The 19,355-nt window shown below is 51.4% G+C and overlaps 1 protein-coding gene and 1 long non-coding RNA gene across 3 annotated transcripts in view; one reads left to right on the top strand and one right to left on the bottom strand.

The window, feature by feature from the left end:
* The window catches only part of NACC2 (NACC family member 2), an 87,224-nt gene that overhangs the window by 55,513 nt on the left and 12,356 nt on the right, over positions 1 to 19,355 (bottom strand). Inside the window, exon 1 of one of the 2 annotated variants that reach the window (XM_075170737.1) lies at positions 6,161 to 6,345. The exons of the other annotated variant lie outside the window; for it this stretch is intronic. The gene's annotated coding sequence lies outside the window, so the exon portion shown is untranslated. Of the gene's footprint in view, positions 1 to 6,160; positions 6,346 to 19,355 lie in introns of those variants that run through there. 2 annotated transcript variants of the gene reach the window in all.
* On the top strand, positions 7,233 to 8,092 carry LOC142091455 (uncharacterized). The gene is made up of 2 exons (XR_012676818.1): positions 7,233 to 7,355; positions 7,566 to 8,092. It is a non-coding gene; the product is annotated as an uncharacterized LOC142091455 (long non-coding RNA).

Below are 19,355 nucleotides of genomic sequence, written 5' to 3'. Positions count from 1 at the left end.
AGTCCATCAGAACTTGTTAGAAGGGAGAAAATCTACTCAGAGTGATATAAACCCTCCATACAATCGTTAGCAAATCATAAAACCCTAGGTTTGCAATGAGAATGTGATTCCAACCGTAACTATAACAGAACACAACCAAAAAGCACATTATCCTACGCAGATTTAGTCCTATGAAGGTCGCTACAGGCGGTTTCCAGGGAAGGGGCACCTACGAAGAGGGGTTACCCCTGGTTGTGGGGATTTCATTCTAGCAGGACCTCAGCCACGAGCTTCGCATCCAGGAGAAGAGCCTTTCCCCAGGAGGGGGCCGCGGTGTGCCAGGGCACTCAGGCACGTCCCCTCCCGCTGGAGGTCTCCCACCCAGCGCTGGAGGTCTCCCACCCAGCGCTGGAGGTCTCCCACCCAGCGCTGGCCAGGCCCACCAGCCTCCTCCCTTGGAAATCGAGTCATTTTAACCACCTTCAAATCTATAAAACCTCCCTCCCCATGTCCTTCGGGCACCAGGCCATTGACTTCTGCCCGGCACCCCTTGAAATGCCAACCCTTTATTTACACACCTCCATGTCACACCTCTATGCAGCATAATCCCTTCAAAGCTTAGTGCCCTGGGAAGCACTGAGCACCGAAACGTTATCACTCCTTTGCAGTGTCATCACTAAACAGCATCTTCTACAGCATCTCTGCGAGGAATTATGTTATTCCCAAGCCTAACCCCTCTTTTCCTAATGCTTCATATAATTGGAGCATAAATGTTTGTCCTATGACAGAGGGAACTGGCATGTAAAACATGCACCCCCACACTATATATATATATATATACAACCGAGGCTGCCATATGCTTCCCCAGTGGATATCATGATAGGAACGCACGCGTGGAGCCGAGCCAGCGCTGGCACCCGAACACAGGACCCTTTCCACACAACCGCTCTGCCACGAGCCCACGAGCCTGAGTAAGCCCAAGCTCAGTCCTATTTAACTTGCAATTCTTTGCACACGCTATTCTTCACCATGCTGCCGAAATTCAGCCTCCAGACACCCAGGGATGAAAAACATCTGGCTCCTCTCCCCAAATCGATAGATGCAGAAGAGCCCTGGTTGCTACAAATGAGATGCTGCAAAGAAAAGAGGATTCTTCTTCTCCTGTTTTTGCAAGTGATTAATAGATCCCGATATTGGCTTTATTGCTGTGGGGATGACACCGGGAGGTGAAGCATTTAATCTCATCCCAGTGACTATATATGGTCACTCCGATGGAGCCACCTCCCTCCCCTCACGCTCCGCTGCCCTTCGCTCCTGGCACTGGCCGCAGAAGCAAACCGGCAGTGCTTGGGCACGGCGCCGGCGAGCCAGAAGTCAGCAGACTCCCCACGTTACTATGCTCTCTCTCCCCCTTTCCCAATTTCTTTGGCTTTTAAAAATCTTAAATGGGGAGAAAAAGAGAGAGAACACAGAAATAAAAACATTTTAAGAGGACTTTATAGAGAACTGTTGCACGGGGGAAAAAAAAACCTTGCCAAGTTACTTATGTTTAAATGTACAGTTCACAATCACTTAGAAGTTTTTTAAAAAAAAAAATCAATCTTTTTGTGAAAAGCATATCAATTTATTCAGCCCCCACACACGGGTTTGTTATTGGAGGGCAGTTCGTGGCTGCCGAAGCAGCAGCAGTGATTTCTGCCCCCCATCCACCCACCTAAGGGAAAAAATGCACTGAAATATTTGCCTTCATAGGAAATGGAACACAAAAATGTACTTGACATGCACATTTTTTTTAAAAAGTCTGATGTGAGGACCTCTAAAAAGACTGAAGCCAAACTGCGATGTCTGTGAACAGCCCCGGGAACACATAGAGCACAAAACGCATGCCAAGTGCTATTTATCTTCATTTTATCCCATTGAGCCGCAAGCTTTCGGGGGGTCTCGGTCACCGCACCAAACAAATAATTGCTCTCGTCACCACCGGCCCCAACGCCTCCTCTGGCAAGGAGCTGGGAGGAAGAGCTGCTGTCGTGCACGGGCTGCAAATACCAGCAGCCCCCCATCCTGCCTGCCCTCGCCCGTCCGTCAGTCCATCCGCAGGGCAGCCTCCGCCCCAGCCGAATCCGGGGATGAGGAAGAGTGTGGTACCTTCAGCAGGCTGAAACCCCCCGCCAGGGAAAAGGAGGAGGAAGCTCCGCACGCTCCTTCCATCATCCAGGGCTCTACGTGGCAGGCTCCGTCCCAGCAGTCCCATTTTTATTACCTCCATCCCCATTTAGGAGTAACCACATGACCAAAACGAGCGCAATCCTGCACAGCGGAGCTTGCCCAGGGGTTGCGTCTCCCTCCCTGCGTTCGCGGCATTTTAGGAAGTTTTCCCTTAACAGCAGCATTTATGGATACAAAGACTGTGAGATTTAATATTTTTTTAAATTTCTGTTCTGCCTCCAAACATTTGCTCAAAACCAAGTTGAACTTTAAAAAAAAAAAAAAAAGGCTAATGAATCACAGTTCCTAGCAAATGAGCAATTGCAGTTGACACAATGAATTATGCCTGAAGCAAGCTGGGAAACATATTTTGCAAATGATCTCATCCACAGGCAAACCTGGCATGACACTTGATTTGCTAAAAAAGACACAAAGCCTGTCAAAATTCCTGTCACTTCACAAATAAAGTCAGGTAGAGAAAACCAACAGCCTCACCCTCTTTTAAGCACGCTTCACCTATTTCTCAATTGCTTTACAGGCTGGATTGAAAAAAAAAAAACCCCACAGAACATCCCTTTTAGGTGTGCCCATCCCAGCTGGGTGCTGAGCGCTATCGGGTCTGCTCCCACCTCCCCAGAGGAAGAATCGCTGGGCTGGGGGGCAAACACGGGCTCGGGCTGGATGGGAAGGCCAACTGCAGCAAGATACAATGCTCTCCCTGGCCATTAAGTATGGCAGAGAACTTACAATTCAGTTTAATTTCCTCCAGCTGAATGCCTGTATTTTATTTCTTTCATTGCATTCAACTAAACTCAAAGAAATGTAGAAAAAGGAAAAAAAAAAAAAAGGCAATTAAAGTGCAGCCCCCCCTGCTCCTCAGCATCCCCGGAGATGCTCCTTGCGACCCGGCACAGCCCACCCGATTTCCCCACCTAAAAAGCTGGCTCAGAAAACCTGGGAAAATTCAAACCCGTGGCTGAAGCCTCCTTCTAACCCCATTTTGTCAGGCCTGGGTATTTTTAAACGCAGGCCCTGTACAGAGCAAAGCAGAGTCGCACCGCCCTTTCGCAGGTTGTTTCGCTGTGTTTATCCCCCCCGCGCCCCGGCGCCGCGTACCGATTTAAGCACTCGTACGTCAATAAAGCCAGCTCGCAGATAGAGCGCGTCCCTGCCGACTCCGCAGCCCGGCCAGCCTCCAGAAGGCCTGGCAGGGAAGTCAGGCTTTATAAGAAGACAGTCTAAAATAAATATTTCCATTCCGAGGCGAGATGGTTTGCATCCCCAGCCGGGTAAGCACATGCCAGACTGGACGTTTCTCTGAAGCAAACCCAAATCTCACCCAGTCGAACGGGCTCTCGCAGATTTCTGGGCGCTTCGTCACCGAGTGCCGACCGGCAATGCCGCAAAGCCGCCGCGCACCTCCCGGCACCTCGGCTTGGGATTTGAACCAAAACCTAGTCCGGAAAGGACTTACCTGGACCTCACAGGCAGGCTCCTTCCAGTTCAAGGAGAGGGGATTTTTCTTTGCTGGACTTGCTAGCAGGAAGGATGCTCTCACCTCCCCGGACGGGCAGCACCGCGGTGATGCCCGTGGGGATGCTGACCCATTGAGAGGACCCGAAACCTGCTCCCCCTGCCCCAAATCCAAGGAGACTCCCTTGGGAAAGCACAGCGTGACGGCTGGGGGAGGGAAAAGGCTTTGACATTCCAAGAGGGCACTGAAAACATCGTTCCAAAATAACAAGACGGAGCATTGACGGAGCATCAATGCACGCATCTTATCTAAAGGCGTCCATCTTCTCGGAACAAAGGAGGACTCTGGGAAAACCTCGAGGAGACCTGAACAACCACCACCAACCGGTGCCAGCAGCTCCGGACCGCGGCGAGCACACCGAGCGCTCCCGACGGCGCCCCAGGCCGGCGCTCGGGCAGGAGGGGCGGAAAGGGAGAATCTCCCCGGGGGCCGGTTCTTCGCCGGCGGAGAAAGCGCGGTCTGGCCCGAGGGGTGAGCCCCCCGCGCAGGGGTCCGAGGCTGGGAACCGAAGGCGTTCCGGGGAGCGCCGCCCTGCGCCGGCGCACAGCCTGGCCAAAGCACAAGCGGCACGTCTGTCCCAGTGGGCCCCTTCAAACGATGCGGAGACCTCCTGCACACGCACTTACTGACGTCTGACTTCTACCCAACGACTCGTATTATTCAGCAAGCCTCGGAAGCTTTCTTTGACAATTTTTAAGTTCTAGAATCCATCCCCACCCATCAACGTTCAAGTATTACCACTCTTCTCCCATGAAGCCTTAATTATAAGGCCTCTACAGGAGGAAAAACCTCCAGTAGTTACAGCTATGGAAGGACATTTATTCTCAGGAGAAGATCCCTAATTATTTTATATTTGCTGCTGACTTCAGATCAAACTATTATAACCTCCATTATCCACACCTGGAGGTCACGGACCTATTGTCCTAGGCTGGGCAAACAACACCAATTCAGCTAATAAGGAAAGGCTCAGCTTTATTCTTATGAGTTGAAGGGTTTTATTTAATAGCAGGCTATGGATAAGGCAGGTAATGTGGGTTTAGCTGTGCTTGAATGCCGCGCTTTTGAGCAGGACTGGTTCTCGCAGCCCCCCGGCACCCGGCGGACACCAGGGACCCCACGGGGTTTGCAAAGCCGCTGCCGGAGCCACCCCGGACCCGCCACGGCTATCACTGCCGAGAAGCCAACGTGCCACCGGGAGGGCAGCAATCATTCCGGTTTGTTTACCGATTTCAAGTTCTCCTACTGTTTAATATTTCAGCTGGAGAAGGTAAACCGGCACGCCAGCCCCTCAATTACGTGGGGCGCGAGGCAAACATTTGGCAGGCACGAAGCACATCAAGCTGCCCGCAACCTCGCAAATGCCTCCTGAAAGGCGGAAAAAAGTGAATATTCAAATTAACGACCCAGCGGGTAATGGAGACTTGGCTGGAAGCGATCCTGCACTTTGCCGTTGGTCGGTACGGGTGAGCCCGGCAGAGCGCAGCACGCGATGTACTGCTGTCGTTTTATTTTCCTACAGCAGGGAAGATGTTTGGAGAAGTCCTTGAGCACCGCAAACGCACTTTAACTACAGCAGGCTGCAGACTGCAGCAGGCAGGGGAACGCGCCGGCGCTCGGGAAGGCGCTTGCCCAATAAAAACCCAACCACCTACCCCAATTTTTCCCTGCTCAGACACCGACAAGCGGATTAACACCCTGCCCCTCGCCGACAGACGGGTCTCATGTGCTGGGATGGGGCACAGCCGCCCGTCCCACAGCGAGCCCCCGCCGCAGCCGCGTGAGGAGGGCACCGGGCACCCCAGCGACCTCGGGGATCGCTCCTGAGCTCTGAATTCAGGCGTTCGGCCGGGTTTCGTTTTTTAATATCTCCCCTTTCGCAGCGTTTTCCTCCCCTGGGAGAGAAAGTACGAGCCTGCGTCTGCATTTAGCCATTGAAAAATAAAATATCCAGCCAGCCCCGCAGCCTCTTCAGAAAGGTATTTCTAATAATAACCCGATTTTCCACATTCGTGCAGGACTTGAAAACACAGCAGGAACTAACCCAATTCATCCCAAACCCCGCTTCCCGCGGGCAGGGGGGGGGCCGGCACCCCTGGGTCACCACTTCCTCCTCCCGACCCCCCCCCGCCCCAAAAATACCCCCTGGCACCCGGGCTGGCTGAGCCGACCCCCCCCCTCCGGGTAACCGCAGCATTCCATTGGGAATGGAAGGAAAGGTTACGATTCCGGGGGCCATGTGCGTCTCCCACCCCCCAAAAAAGCGGGGGGCTGAGGCGCGTTTGCCTGTCGCGCGGCTTTCCCGAGTTTTAAGCCGGGGGGGTTACACTTACTAAAATACAAAGGGGGATGCTGGGCGCGGCGGGTGGCGGCGGCCGCCCCGCCCCGCCGCCCCCCCCGTCCTCCCGCCCGCCGGGGGTCCCGGGGGGACGCGGCGCTCACCTGCGGGGCGCCGGCCCCATGGAGGCTGCCCTGGGCCTAGCGGCGGCGGGTGCCGGCGGTCCCGGCGGCGGCAGCAGGAAGTGATTCCAGCCGCTCCTCACATGGACTTTCCCTGACCTCGCCCAGCAGCGCCGGCAGCCGCGGCCGCCGCAGACTGCCGGCCCCGGCGGGACCGGGCCCGCGGCGGGGGGAGAGGGGCGGCGGCGGGGGGTGGGACCGGGGCGGGGGGTGGTCCCAGCGCCCGCCGCCGCCACCGCCCCCCGGGATGCGCCGCTCGGGGATGGGGGAGCGCGGAGGGCGGGACCGGGGCAGGGGCACCGCGGGCACGGCGCGGAGGGGCGCGGGCGGGGCGCGGCAGAAACCGCTGCTGGCTTACTTCGTTGCGTTGCATTTCATTTTTGTTTTATTTGATCGTTATTTTATTTCATTTGTATTCTATTTTATTTTATTTCTTTTTTGTTTTATTTCATTTAATTTAATTTCATTTTCTTTTCTTTTTATTTTTATTTTATTTTTATTTTATTTTTTATCATTTTTATTTCATTTCATGTTATTGTTTTATTGTTTTATGTTTTGTTTAATTTTATTATTTCGGGTTTTATTTCTTTTGTATTTTATTTTTATTTCTTTTTTACTTTTTAATGTTATTTTTATTTAATTTTATTATTTTTCATTTAGTTTTATTATTTTTATTTATTTTTATTGACTTTTTAATTTCTTTTAAATTTCATTTATATTTATTACTTTTTTTTCATTTTATTATTTCTTTTTTGTTTCTTTTTTTTTATTTCATTTTATTATCTTAACTCTTTATTTCATTTATTTTATTTCATTTTTGAATAGAATAGTTCATTGGAAGGACCTACAATGATTATCTAGTCCAACTGCCAACTGCCTTATTATTTTATTATTTCATTTTTTATTTCATTTATTAAAAAAGCAAATTAATAAATAAAAATTATTTATAAATAAAAAGTAAAATAAAACTTACTGTATTTTATTTATTTCCTATAGGATGTCAACCAGAGCGAGCGGAGCCCCTCCAGGGTCCCACGCACCTACCGGCTCCGTGGGCTGGCGTAACGCCTGGGCACGCGCCCGGCTCAGACGGCGTCACTCCACCGTCCCCCCGCGCTGCCCCGGCCAAGAGTTCGGCTTCAGGCAGGTGCAAACAGTGGGACGCGATGGTTACCAGGTACGCGGAGCCGCCACGGGACGTGTGGTGCTGAACATGTGTGTACGTTCTCAGGGGGTCCCAGCCCAAGTGCTTTCGCCCCAAATTTAAAGAATTGCAGAATCTTGCCCGAAACGGTGAATGGCATTGCCTGGCAGCTGCGGCACGGGGCTTTCCAAATGCTCTGCGACCCGCGGCAATAAAAGACATTTTTACCCTTCTCTCTCAAAGGTTCATTCAGAATCTTCACTGAAGAGAGAAACAGAAGAAAAACCAAGGGAGGTGGAAATTTCCGTATTCCAAACCAACCCCTCTTGGTTCTCTATCCTGCTGCTCAGAACCCAGCCAGGATGCGAAAACTCCACCAGGCAAACGGCCCGGCCCGGGGGGCTGCGGCGGGGACCTGACCCCTCGGGGCTTCTTTCATCCCTTGCTTCTGCTCCCTCGCCGCTCGCCAGCTTCCGACCCCCATCCGACTCTGGGACCATGGGATCTCGGGATCGTGAAGGATCCTTCTTTGAGACGTGCCAAAGGCCGTGCCGTCGGTCCCGCACTGCGATGGGGCTGGTCCATGGGCAACGCCGTGGGCTCTGCGCGCCGGCGGTTCCCTTTGCAGAGGAAATCCTGCAGGATTTGCGTAGCGATCGCGCTGGGGAATGTCCGTGTGTCCCTGTCCGTGTTCCCAGCCCGCCCCGCTGAGCCACCTCCTGCGCCTGCAGCTCCCCCAGTTTATTAAAGCCCGGTGGTTTTTCACACCTGTTTTATTTCTGTAATTAATGAGATCTTGCCACCTACAGCTTCTCTTTCCATTTGCTGCTGCCTGTGCCATCGCAGCACTCGGTCCTGCGAACATTTACTCGTTTGGGCCCTGATTTTATAAACATGGGTGCTTATGCTGACCTTCGCACGTTGGCGAGGGGCCGGCTCCCTGGGCACGGAGCATCGCCGAGCCCCCCTGGCTGCATCCCGAGGGATTCTGCTTGGAATCACCACGTGCAGGAGCTGCTCTGCTCAGGGAGGGACCGAGCGAGCTGCAGGGTGGGGTGGGGTGACGGATGCCGTTCAGGAGGTTTAAACCCCTTGATCAGGAGAAGGCGGTTGTGGTCTGGCCATGATGGTGCCTGGCCGCGGGCGCGCTCCCGAGCCGGCAGCGTTGCAGGGCTCCGGCAGCCCTCCTCCCCCACCGCCGAGGGCTGGCGGGCGATGCTGCACCCCACAGCCCAAGGTCACCACCGAGGGAAGCCCACGGGGGCACAGAGCCCCCATCCCCAGCAAAACCCAGGGGAGTTTTGGTTTTTGATGGTCTCGCAGCCCAGATTTTAATGTCAGAGGAAGAGGTCCCCAGCGAACCGAGACCCGTGCTGGCGCACAGCTCCGCAGAGCCGGGCTAGAGCTGAGCCCAGCCTCCCGGCCTGCCTCCAGCTCCGCTCTCCTCTCCCATGCCCTTCTCCTGCGGTAAAAAGCCTTTTAAGCGTTGCACACAAAAGCAGAGTTATCCGGGGTGGGACTGCTCGAGATTTGTGGGCAAATTTTCATTCCAAATTTCATCCTATAGCCTAAAAAAAAAGTCATTTTCCTTTCTTGCTTCTCTAAGCCCAAAATATTAAAATCAGCAAACCTATTTGCATGATTAAAGTGCACACTGTTAGCCCTACGTCTTCTAAATAAATTTCAAAGGAATAACAAAAAACGTCTTTACAGCACAAGCCTCTTTCTGTCTGCTTTGCATGCAAGATTGTGTCAGAACTTCTTTGAATCTGGAAGTTTCTTTTCTCTCACACTCTCCAACATTTATCATTTCGAGGCTGCCTTAAAAATCTGCAGCAAAATATCCCCATATTTTAAAAATCAACATTGGATGCCTAGAACTGCTCAAGGCTGAGGAATTTCATTAGCACTTGACACTTTAAAAAACAGTGTCAGGACAGGACAAACACATTTTCTTTGCTGCGCAAGATAAAATCATTTTTTTTTTAGAAATGATGCATGAGAAATATGTCCCCAAACTGCATTCTGAGATAGGGCAATCGTACTGCCCTTCAAGTGTGACGTTCCCTGCTCCCCTCCCTTGTTTCTCATTGAAGCATCTCAACACGATGCTACAAACGCTTCAGCGTGGACACCCACTCCCCATTTCACAGAGAAGGGAATTGGGCAATGATGGCCCATTTGGCCACTCTCCGGACAGAGCGGAGCCGCTGAGTTTCATTCATTCAGTGCAAATCTGCGAAATACCTCCTGCCAGAGCTCCCCTGTCGCAGGAGAAGCCTGGGGTGCGCCCGGCTGGACCATCACCTCCGCCTCCTGGGGCTGCAAACATCCCTGGGGGGACGGCCAGCACCGTCCCGTGTCCCCCTTGAGGGACCCCAGCTCACGTCAGAGCATCCCCCTGCTGCAGAGGACACGGGGACGCGACTCGAGTAATTGGTATCGCCCCGAGATGCTTCATTCACTGGCGACGTTTTCCAGCAGAGCTCAGGCTCAGCGCCGGGAGGGGAGCGGTGCTGTGGATTTCGGAAGCCCCCTGCGCCTCTCCAAGCTTCACGGGAAACCCAGCCGCATCCACGGGGAGCTGCGAGATGCTGCATCGTTGGAAAACTCCTGTTCTTCCCCAAGTGCTTAACCAGAACAGAAAATCCGAGCTCCGTGACTTGCCCAGGGCCTCCCCAGCCCTGAGCGAGCAGAAAGCCTGCTAATGCTTCAGCCAGGAGAGCATCTTCCCTCCCCTCAGCCATGGACATCTTTAAAATGTTCTGTGATGGAGAAAGAAACATTTCTTAAGTACCATTTGATGTCTCGGAATGGCTCCAGGGCTAGAGAAAACATGTTTATTTACTACTATGCTGATTTTAATGCAAAAGATTGTTCAGCGACTAGAGGAAACAAAACAGGCAACATTTTCCATAATGTCTGCAAAGCGTTCTTGGGCTGAGGAAAATATTTTCTTTCTTTCTCTCTCTTCCCTGCATTTTTTTTCAATCTAGCATTTCAAATTGAAGAATGGCTCGAGGGCTGAAGAAATCACTTGATAAAATACCCAACATTTACATTCTTGCAGGAGAAAAGCTAACTCTTTTTTTCCCCCATCTGAACAGTAGTTTAGCAAAGCAGAGGAAACAATTCCGCAGTACCCCACGTCCATTTAACCCTTCCGGCTGCAGCTCTTCAGTTAAACATGAGCTGTTCACCGCAAAGCTGTAGAGATTTTGTCCCTTCTCCGAATTCCGGGCTGTAAGGACACTGAAGATGGTTAAAACACACCTTGCATCTTGCTTCCCAGTTGCATTTCTGAACGCCTGTGCGAGGCAGCCGGCCCGGCTGGGTTCCAGACTCACAGTGGTCAGGGAGCCCACGGCAAAGCACCGCTGCACCCAGCTCTGGTGGAACCAGTGAGCAGAGGACAACTTTATTTTGTGCAGAGACGTGACTTTCCAGCAAACTCGGTACGGAACAAGACCTGCAAGATCTTTCTAATCTTCCTCCGTCCAGACCGGCTGCCGTGGGGATGGCCATCGCCGTGGCCGAGGTGTGCCACGGACCAGGCTGGGCAGCTGCCCAGCGCTTTGGGGCTGTGGGAATCACCACGTACGCACAGCAGAGCGGCTCCACGCTGGAAGAGGATGCTGGAAGAAATGCAAAAATTAAAAAGTCTGCCTGAGGGACTCATTTTTCTGAAGCAATCCTTCAGAGGACTTTGCAAAGCAGATCAATTGTCATATTAGGATGAATTTCGGTAACTGGGACAGAAGTTTTCTTTGTAGGTAGAAACAGTGTTATCTACCCAGTCCAATACATGCAACCAATATTTGCATTGCGCTGTGAACTACGAGGCAATCTGGTAGGGAGAGAAAATTACCTGCTACCAGAAACCTTTACTTCCATGGTACATTTAGCCAACACTTCAGCGTAATTGGTATTCATAGGAGAGAGGAGAGGACACGGCAGCTGTATTACAGCCGTATAAAGTTCATTGGGATTAACATACCATCATGAATAGCAGCAAATGACAAAACAAAATGTATCGGAAACCCTCGTTTACGTACTTTATTTATTTATGGCAGAGGGGTTTGCCTTTTCCTCTCCCCATCATACCAGCCAAGCGAACTTTGCCAGATGATGAGTTTTGCTTGTTGTGCTCCCGCCTGCAAGAACAGAGACAATTTTTAATGTCCTTGCACAAAACTAGAACACCGTAAGTGAGGAAAGAGTTGGTTCCTTGGGGGATTTATTGCAATCAATGTAGCAGAGCTGGGTGGCGTGGGAGGATACATAGGTTCTGGCCAAATAGAGCAGTAACTATCTAGGTACACACCTCTCAGCCACGAAGCTCGAAACGGGTCTGAAGGGAGGTGTTACGCCTGCCTTTGCCTTTGGAAAATGAGGATGAAGAGGTTAAATGACAACCTGTGACCATCCCGGGAATTTATCTGCTGGCTCTGCCTCGTTAGTCTCTTGCTCCTCTGCTCCTCGACCGCTTTGTGGTGTCTTCATTTCACTTCCCACTCCGGAATTACACTCTGCTCCCATTAAGGAACGTTGCTGGCATGTATTTCACTGGGAAAGCTTTAACCCTGCTGCAGTAAATCTCTTCTGGGTCACGGGGGGTCTCATTCCAGCCCAGCAATGTTTTCATGTCAGCCCCGCAGAGATCTCCCGGGAGCCCAGGGCTCAGAATTGGCATTTTGACGGTGTCTGAGCTCCCTGAACCAGACCGTGACCCTGGGAGATAACTGCCATTGCAGCCCACTTGTAACATCAGTAATTGCGCTTGCCATCAGCCGTGATGGGACAATGAACGGCGTATTCGCCGCACCTTGCTGTTACCCATCACGCTTGCGGAGGGACGGGGTGCTAACCCCCCATTTTGGGCCAAGCCCCTGGAATCTTTGCTCAGCCAAAGCTGCAGGACCCAGGGAGACAATTTCTTACCCAAGCAAGCCTTTCGTTTGTTGTCTTTGGCAGCTGTTTAGCTCAGTTATTTTTTCTCCCCCGGGTATTTTCCTTTCCAGCTTTGGTCGTGGTGTGACGGCCCCAGCTATCCCAACCCTCCGTCTGCCCCGGCTCACGTGATGCCGACCAGAAAACGGGAAACACCGCCAGCAGGCTCTGCCACCTCCTTCCTCTGGGCAGGGCTCTCCCGCATCAGCATCCCCAGTAACGTGACGAAGTCGCTGATGGGATAAGGCACTGCCCAGGGCGAGCCAATGTGACGGAACTGGACGTAAGAGTTGTTATTTTTTAGAAATAAAGTAAATAAAGTTCTGAGTCCTTTACATTAGACATCTCGGCAAGGCTCGGGCACTGCACTATGCCACACAGTTGACGTGGTGCAAACAGTGGTTATTTTGACTACACTCAGGCTTCTCTGGTTTACATTAAAATGATTAGGAAGAAGTAAAAACAAACAGAAATGAGAGTGTCTCCAAGGTGGCCGCATTGTCCTAAGTAAACTGGTACAAGGTCGCATGTGAAAAGGCTTTACTTGTTTGTAAATACAGAAATCCTTCAGATCCTGTCGTGAGAATTGCTCCCGAAGAGCAAGGCTCCGCTCCTTTCCAGCTGGGCCTCCCACGAGGTCAGAGTAGGACAATAACAAAAATAATGCATCGCTGGCCTGTTTTAAAAGTTATTTATTACATAATGGTATGGTGGCTGTGCAAGCAGGAGAAGAGAAAACCCAGTCGCTCTGGCTGTTGATTCCTGTGCAGGGACCACGCGCCCGGGCTCAGCTGGAGGTGCTGGGCTCTGATGCTGGAAGGCTCCTGACCTCCCCAGACACAGACTGCAGACTTTTTTCCCAGGAGCAGCATTAAAATAAAATTTTCAGGAAAATGTCTACTTTCATCTTAAAGACTCAACGTGTTGGTGGGTAGAACCTCTTCTTGTAAATGATCGTGATAGTTAATTGCCTTTACTGCTCAAAAGTTGTATTTAGCGTGAACTGGCACAATTCACGGGACTTTACAAGTCCTTCTCTGGCTGACCGCTTTCTCTTTAAGGTCTGCCCATGATTTCTGCTCCCAGATGCATCATCTTTCACTTGGCTGTGTGAGAATACGGCTCGTTAGCGCAGGAACTGCCGTACCAAGCAACCTGGGTGACTGCCACAGCCCTCGTCAGGATTAGCCCCCGCTGCAGGGCGCTGCGCTTGAGGTCACCTGTTTGCTTTAGAGAGCTTTGAAACTCGGGAAAGGAGCGTCCCTTTCTGGTTTAGCGGAGAGGGTGAAGCTGGGCTCTGTGTGCCCCGGTAACGCGGAGGGGTGCCTGTAGCCAGCCCGGAGGTTTTGGGGACACCGAGCAACGCCTGTGATGGCTCTCAGACCAGAACTCCCTGCAGACGGGCTCAGGCTTGTCACATAGCGTGCCTCATTTTTTTGATACAACCATCACTTTTTCGAAGTCTTTCTTGGATAATAATTTTAATTAATTTAAAATTGACCGCTCAGTTGACCGCTGAGCAAATAAATGGTGTTCAGCCTCCCCCTACAGATCCCCTTCCACCCCTCACCATTTTGTGATTTAGATGCACAGAAACACAGGCAAGATGCCTTAAATCAAGCAGCTCAGGTCACCTTCGGAGGGGCAAATAACTCTGGCCAGGTGGCAAGGGGACCGGGTGGCCGCGGGGCTGCTCTGCGGGAGACAGCGATGCCCTCCACGAGAGTGTGAAACCGCCTGAGATGAAGTCGGGCATTTAATTTTTCTAAGCTAAGCATGTAAATGAGAGCCTGGCATAATCGCTCTGTGTTTCCCTTTCCTTTCCGAGGAAGAACATTTTGGTTTGACGCGTCTGTGATGTGACTGATGCAGCAAGTCTCTCTTGTCAGAGCCCTGACTCACGAGCTGATGCTGCAGCGCTGGAGCTGGCAGCGGGTAACCTTGGCTCCCCGCTCCTCCTCTGCCGGGAGCCCAGGGTCCGCTGTCGCCGGCAGGAGCTGCTGGGAAGCGGCTCTTTCACCACTGGAAATGGGCTAATACCAGTACTGACACCCCCTGAAGATGTTACGGGGTAACGTTAGCGCGTGGACAGCTAAAGCAGCAGACCTGGGCTCCTGTCTTCTCCAGGGGCAGCTCCGTGAGGACGGGCCGGGGCAGAGGGGACGGAGCAGCCCTGCGGCTCTGGGCTTGACCCAGACGTCTCCTGAAATACTGCTGCTGGACATGAGATAGGCTGGATTTTTATGCTGAGCGATCGCAGGGATCTTCTGAATGATTGAGCGATAACTTAATTCATGGTAAGAATTTTAATGTCTTATGACTGTGAAATTTCCTAAATATTTAGCTCCAACATACTGCGAGAATGTCCCCAGCAAACAGCGCCCGGCTGCCGGCTCCTCTCCCACCTCCTCTGCCCACTCAGCCCAGCCTCTCCTGGGCGAGGAGAGGGTGGGAATCGGGAAGCGCTCAGCAAATTACAGGATCGGGCCAAACATCTGCCCCTCAGCAGTGAGACGCGGGGCAGGGAAATGACGGGTGGGAAAGACGCCCTGGATCGTGGGGTGCCTTTCGCACTTGCACAAGGATACAGGCAGAGGATGCTCTGCAGGGGCTGGCCGGGTGTAAATAACAATAAAATGGGGCACAACCCCCCAGATACTCAGATAGTTACAGTCAAACCAACTCCTCCGCAGGATAAATGCTCCACGTAATTTGTTCTGCAGAGTTGATGGAGGATTTTAATATGGCAGCTATGGCAAAAAGCAGATCCTGAAGATGACCTCTTTTATAAGGCTGATGCATTGCACACACAAGATTTCCAAAGCAACTCCTGCTGCTGAATTCAAGCCAAAACTCTTAGTATTTCCCACGCAACCAGAGTGTGATCTTATCACGGGAGCCGCAGTCAAAGCCCGTGCATTGGCACAGCTCCTTTGCAATTGTTGAGAAAGTCTCAGTTCGAGAAAATTTAGAGTAATAATGATCCCTCCCAAAGCGCATTGTTACTCTTTACTCTGTATTTGCCCTGCTAGCTCCACCATTAAAAATGGAGAGGACAACCCAAGAAAAGCCATCATTCAACTCCCTCAGGACAATGCTTGAAGTGATGAGAAAGAACTTCGCCAGCCAAAGATCTATTGGAAAGACGACTTCAGCCTATTCATTCTCCAGATTTCCCACAACAGTTTTGAGAGCTTTTGTTTCCCATTGTTATAAGACAAATTTGTAATCCTCTCTTCATTAGGAGCTCTGCGGCGATGTGACTCCCGCCCGGCCCCCAGACTCATCCATCGTTGCGGGATGTCTCGTACCTGCTCCAAGGTGCTCCCCGCTGGGCTGGGCTCACTGGTGCCAGGCAGAAGGAGGAACTGGAGCACCAGTTTATGCACGCAAAAGCATGGAAAAAAACCTTCTGTGATTTACCCACACGGAGTTCAATAAACATTAGATCTGATGGCATTCATCGTTTTTTCATAGCATGCTCGATTACTGCTTCAGTTATTGCTCAAATGACATCATTCCTGGCACAGGAATTGATTGATTTTTTAATGAATATTCATATGGCATTTCAGCCAGGAGTAGGCATTAATATTCTAAGAAAGAAGAATGAAACGTACATCCTAATTTAATGAATGATTGTAAATATGTATCTGATGGATAATGTGACAATGAGCATTTAAAAAGGCATCCATAGTCACCTCGGATGCTGTTCTTCGGAACAAAGGGGCAACCAGGATGCAGGCAGGGCAAACGGGGCAAGGGGAGACGTGGGACTGGGTCACCCCGTCAGGGTGCTTCTGCCCAGCTTGTCACGACACAGATCTCCTGTCGCTCAGGTCATGATTCTGCACCCAGCCCAGCCCGCACCTTAAATGCCCCGAGATAAATCATTTAATTATTAGTATTAGATTGATAACGCTTACTGACCCCAGCTGATACTGGGGCTGCGATGTGGTAAGCACTGGAAAACGCTGATGAAAGCGAGCCGCGAAGCTCTCCATGAAGAGGCAGGAGATGAACAAGGGAGACAGGAGGGAGCACCCATCCCCTCCGTGCCCACTGGGTGCTGGGCACCCGTCCCGTCCCCCCGCCAGCGGCTGCCATCCCACTCCGGCGATCCCGGGGGCTTGCTCGAGCCGGTGCTGCTGCGGCAGGCAGGTAGAGCGTCGGCTCTATCCTCCGTGGAGCTCTGTCATGTTCAATACCCTTCACCGTATTACGAATTCCAGGCTCGCGGTCCCCGAATGTACATATATTTGTCAGACACTCTTAAGATGTCTCCCTGTTCTGAGCGCTGATCCTTTGTGAAGGCAACAGTTGTAGCGCTTAAACAGCGACAACGAACTCACTTCTCCCCCCCTCGTGCCGGTCCCAGCTCTGCAAAGCGCTAAAACACGGGCTTAGTGCATCGCTGCTTACAGCCCCTTAAACAGGCGTTTAATTTAAATGCGTGTTCAGCCCCGTGGGGAGAGCACACACCTGAAGCATCTTCTGGAAGCAGGGCTTAAATCAGGGCATCGCCATTAAAGTCACCGAGGTGACAGGCATGAAAAGCTATTTATACTCAGCCGCTTTCTATTGTGCAAGGCAGAGAACAGGCCCTTCTGCTGACAAAGCAGAAACGCGCCTCATCCCCACATGAAACGCAAAAAGTAATACCCTAAATTCCCTGCAACCTTTGCAGAATCGCAGCCAGGACCGCACTGAAATCTGCCCTGTACTGAGACCGAGGAGCGGGGACCCCAACGGGTTCGAAACTTGTTTTTTCTTTCCCTCTCCAATCAAATCAACCACTTGCTATTCCTCTTCGCAGCTGGCAGGGAAAAAAAAGATACCTTTGCAGGCCAGCTCCTGCAACTCTGACTTATGGAAACAGGGAAGGAAACCGGCTCCGTTCCCTCCAGCGCCCTGGAAGAGCAGCCCTGCAGCCAGGGCTCTTGTTTGCGCATCACGATGCGTGGGACCGAGTTTGCCGATAAAAATATATACAAAGTTATGCTTGGTATGGAACAAGCAGGCAGTAGCTGCTGAAGACTTCCCAACATCCTGCTTTTGGCTTGCCTCCAAAATACCAAAACAAAACAAAATTCAGTTGGCATCTCTGCAGATTGAAGCAAGTTTTCTTTTTGCAGCAATTGCTGAACAAATGCTTCGATACTGTGCCACCGCCCCCGTCCCTGCTTTCTCCCCCGAATCATGTGCTGGAAGGATGTAAAAGATGTTCAAGGTCACAGGCAGGCTGTGAACGAACCCGGCCATTGCCCATCTCTGTCCCCTGCGGTTTTGCTGCACCGTCTCGTCCCACCACGCAGCGCACAAGCCGAGGGCGATGGGCGCTTTTGCCCAGCGGGACCCGCAGCAGTGGGGTGGTTTCTCCAAAGGGCTGAGCCGCTGGGGTCAGCCCCCCTCGCGTCTTATTACGCTGGGGGCTTTTGGACCCCCCCAGGGAGGTGCAGCTTGCACACCTGGGCTGAACTCAACCCCTTGGGCTTGCCGTTCACATAGGAAGAGCAAAGCCATCTTGCTCCTGATGGTCCCATCCATCTGCCCTCAAAGGCAGCGGGTGTTTCTGTGCAAGCCGGGAAGCACGGCAGCAACCTGGGAGCTACAACGGCAGCAAAGTCAGCCTGGGAGAGAACCCACGGCAGCGGCCCGAAGTGAGGGACTTCAGCATTTGGCCTCATATTTCTTGTGCTACACACCGACACAAAGCAACGTACATCTTCTGTACGTACGCACATTGCAACTTGACCTTAGGAGCATCGCTTTCAAATGTTTTATTTATTTCCTCAAGAACAGGCAGTTTTGTTTGAGAAGAACACAAGGTGAAATCCTGACCTCGCTGAAAGCACTGGGAGTTTGCCATTGACTCCAGCAGAACTAGACGTTTACCCAGAGCTATAACCAGGTTACACGTCTTGGTTCTTGCTTCAGTGCTGTGTTGGTGCTTAATGCTCTAAAGGAAGAGACCTAAAAGCCCCTTCATGCATGCCCAACATTCCCAAAGAACAGAAAAAGCAGCATCAGTCCCCTCCTGCCCGCTCTGGTAAGCAGTTACGGTCCTCGAAGCGTGAAATTTGCTTGCCCTTATTGTAGCACATCGCTGTCATGTCATTACTGATCATAAAAATTATCCTGTGTTTTCTCAAAACCAGGCACCGCATTCATCCCTTTCTGAAGGCGTTCACAATGTGTGAATATAGGCATAATTTAAACAAACAATCTCTGTGGAAACCACCCCCCTGCTATCGCAAAGAGAAGCGCACTCCCCTGGCTTTGGACAGCCAGACTTCAGAAATAGATGATTTCTGTGATTTTTGGCCTGGCTGGCGCTGCAAAGCCCTAACAGCAGCCCCCTTAAGCACAGCAATAGCTACTTCGCAACCAAGCCTTCCCATGCACCCAGAGGAGCTCTCTTTGTACAGTGTCTTAATCAGTACATAAAATGCTTTCAGTGAAATGCTGCCTTCTTCTGTTTATTTGTCACAACTGATGCTCTGGTGAACAGTAAATAGGAAATTTGTTGGCAAATCAGCACTACCAGCTTGGTTCATTAGGGAAGGCTGGAGCACAAGAGAACTGGAGCGCACGTCCCCGTTGCGACTGGTGCCGGCCCCTCAGCCCTTGACGCTCAGCAAGTTGTGCAAATCCTGACGGCACATAAATCTCTCCTAAAGTGAACCTGGCAAAACTGAGACAGCGCGCGTTTACGTAATTCTTAGCAGTAAGGACTGGGTTACTAAAAGGACGTCGGCGGATCAAATCAACGTATGCACAAGAAGAATTCACCACCCGTTTTCCTACGAATTTCAACTGCAGCCCATTTCAGCTGTGCATGCTGCTCCCCCCCAGCCCCGCGGCATTGCACAACGCCGGGTTTCATGTTTGCCACCAGACAGTTTGCAGTCAGCCTCACATGGAAAAGAAGGAAGTAACAGTGCCTACATTGCACATAACTGCAAGCAAACGCGTTTCCAAGAAACTATTAAGCAGTGTTCATTTGAAGTTTAAATGAAAAAAAAAAAAAGAAAACCTTGGAAGAACTTTTCTTGGCTTGAAGCTTTTTATGACATTCAGATTTTA

Source organism: Calonectris borealis, chromosome 21 (genome assembly GCF_964195595.1).
Source record: "Calonectris borealis chromosome 21, bCalBor7.hap1.2, whole genome shotgun sequence".
NCBI classification, from domain to species: Eukaryota; Metazoa; Chordata; class Aves; order Procellariiformes; family Procellariidae; genus Calonectris; species Calonectris borealis.
This window is presented reverse-complemented; position numbering and strand designations above follow the sequence as displayed.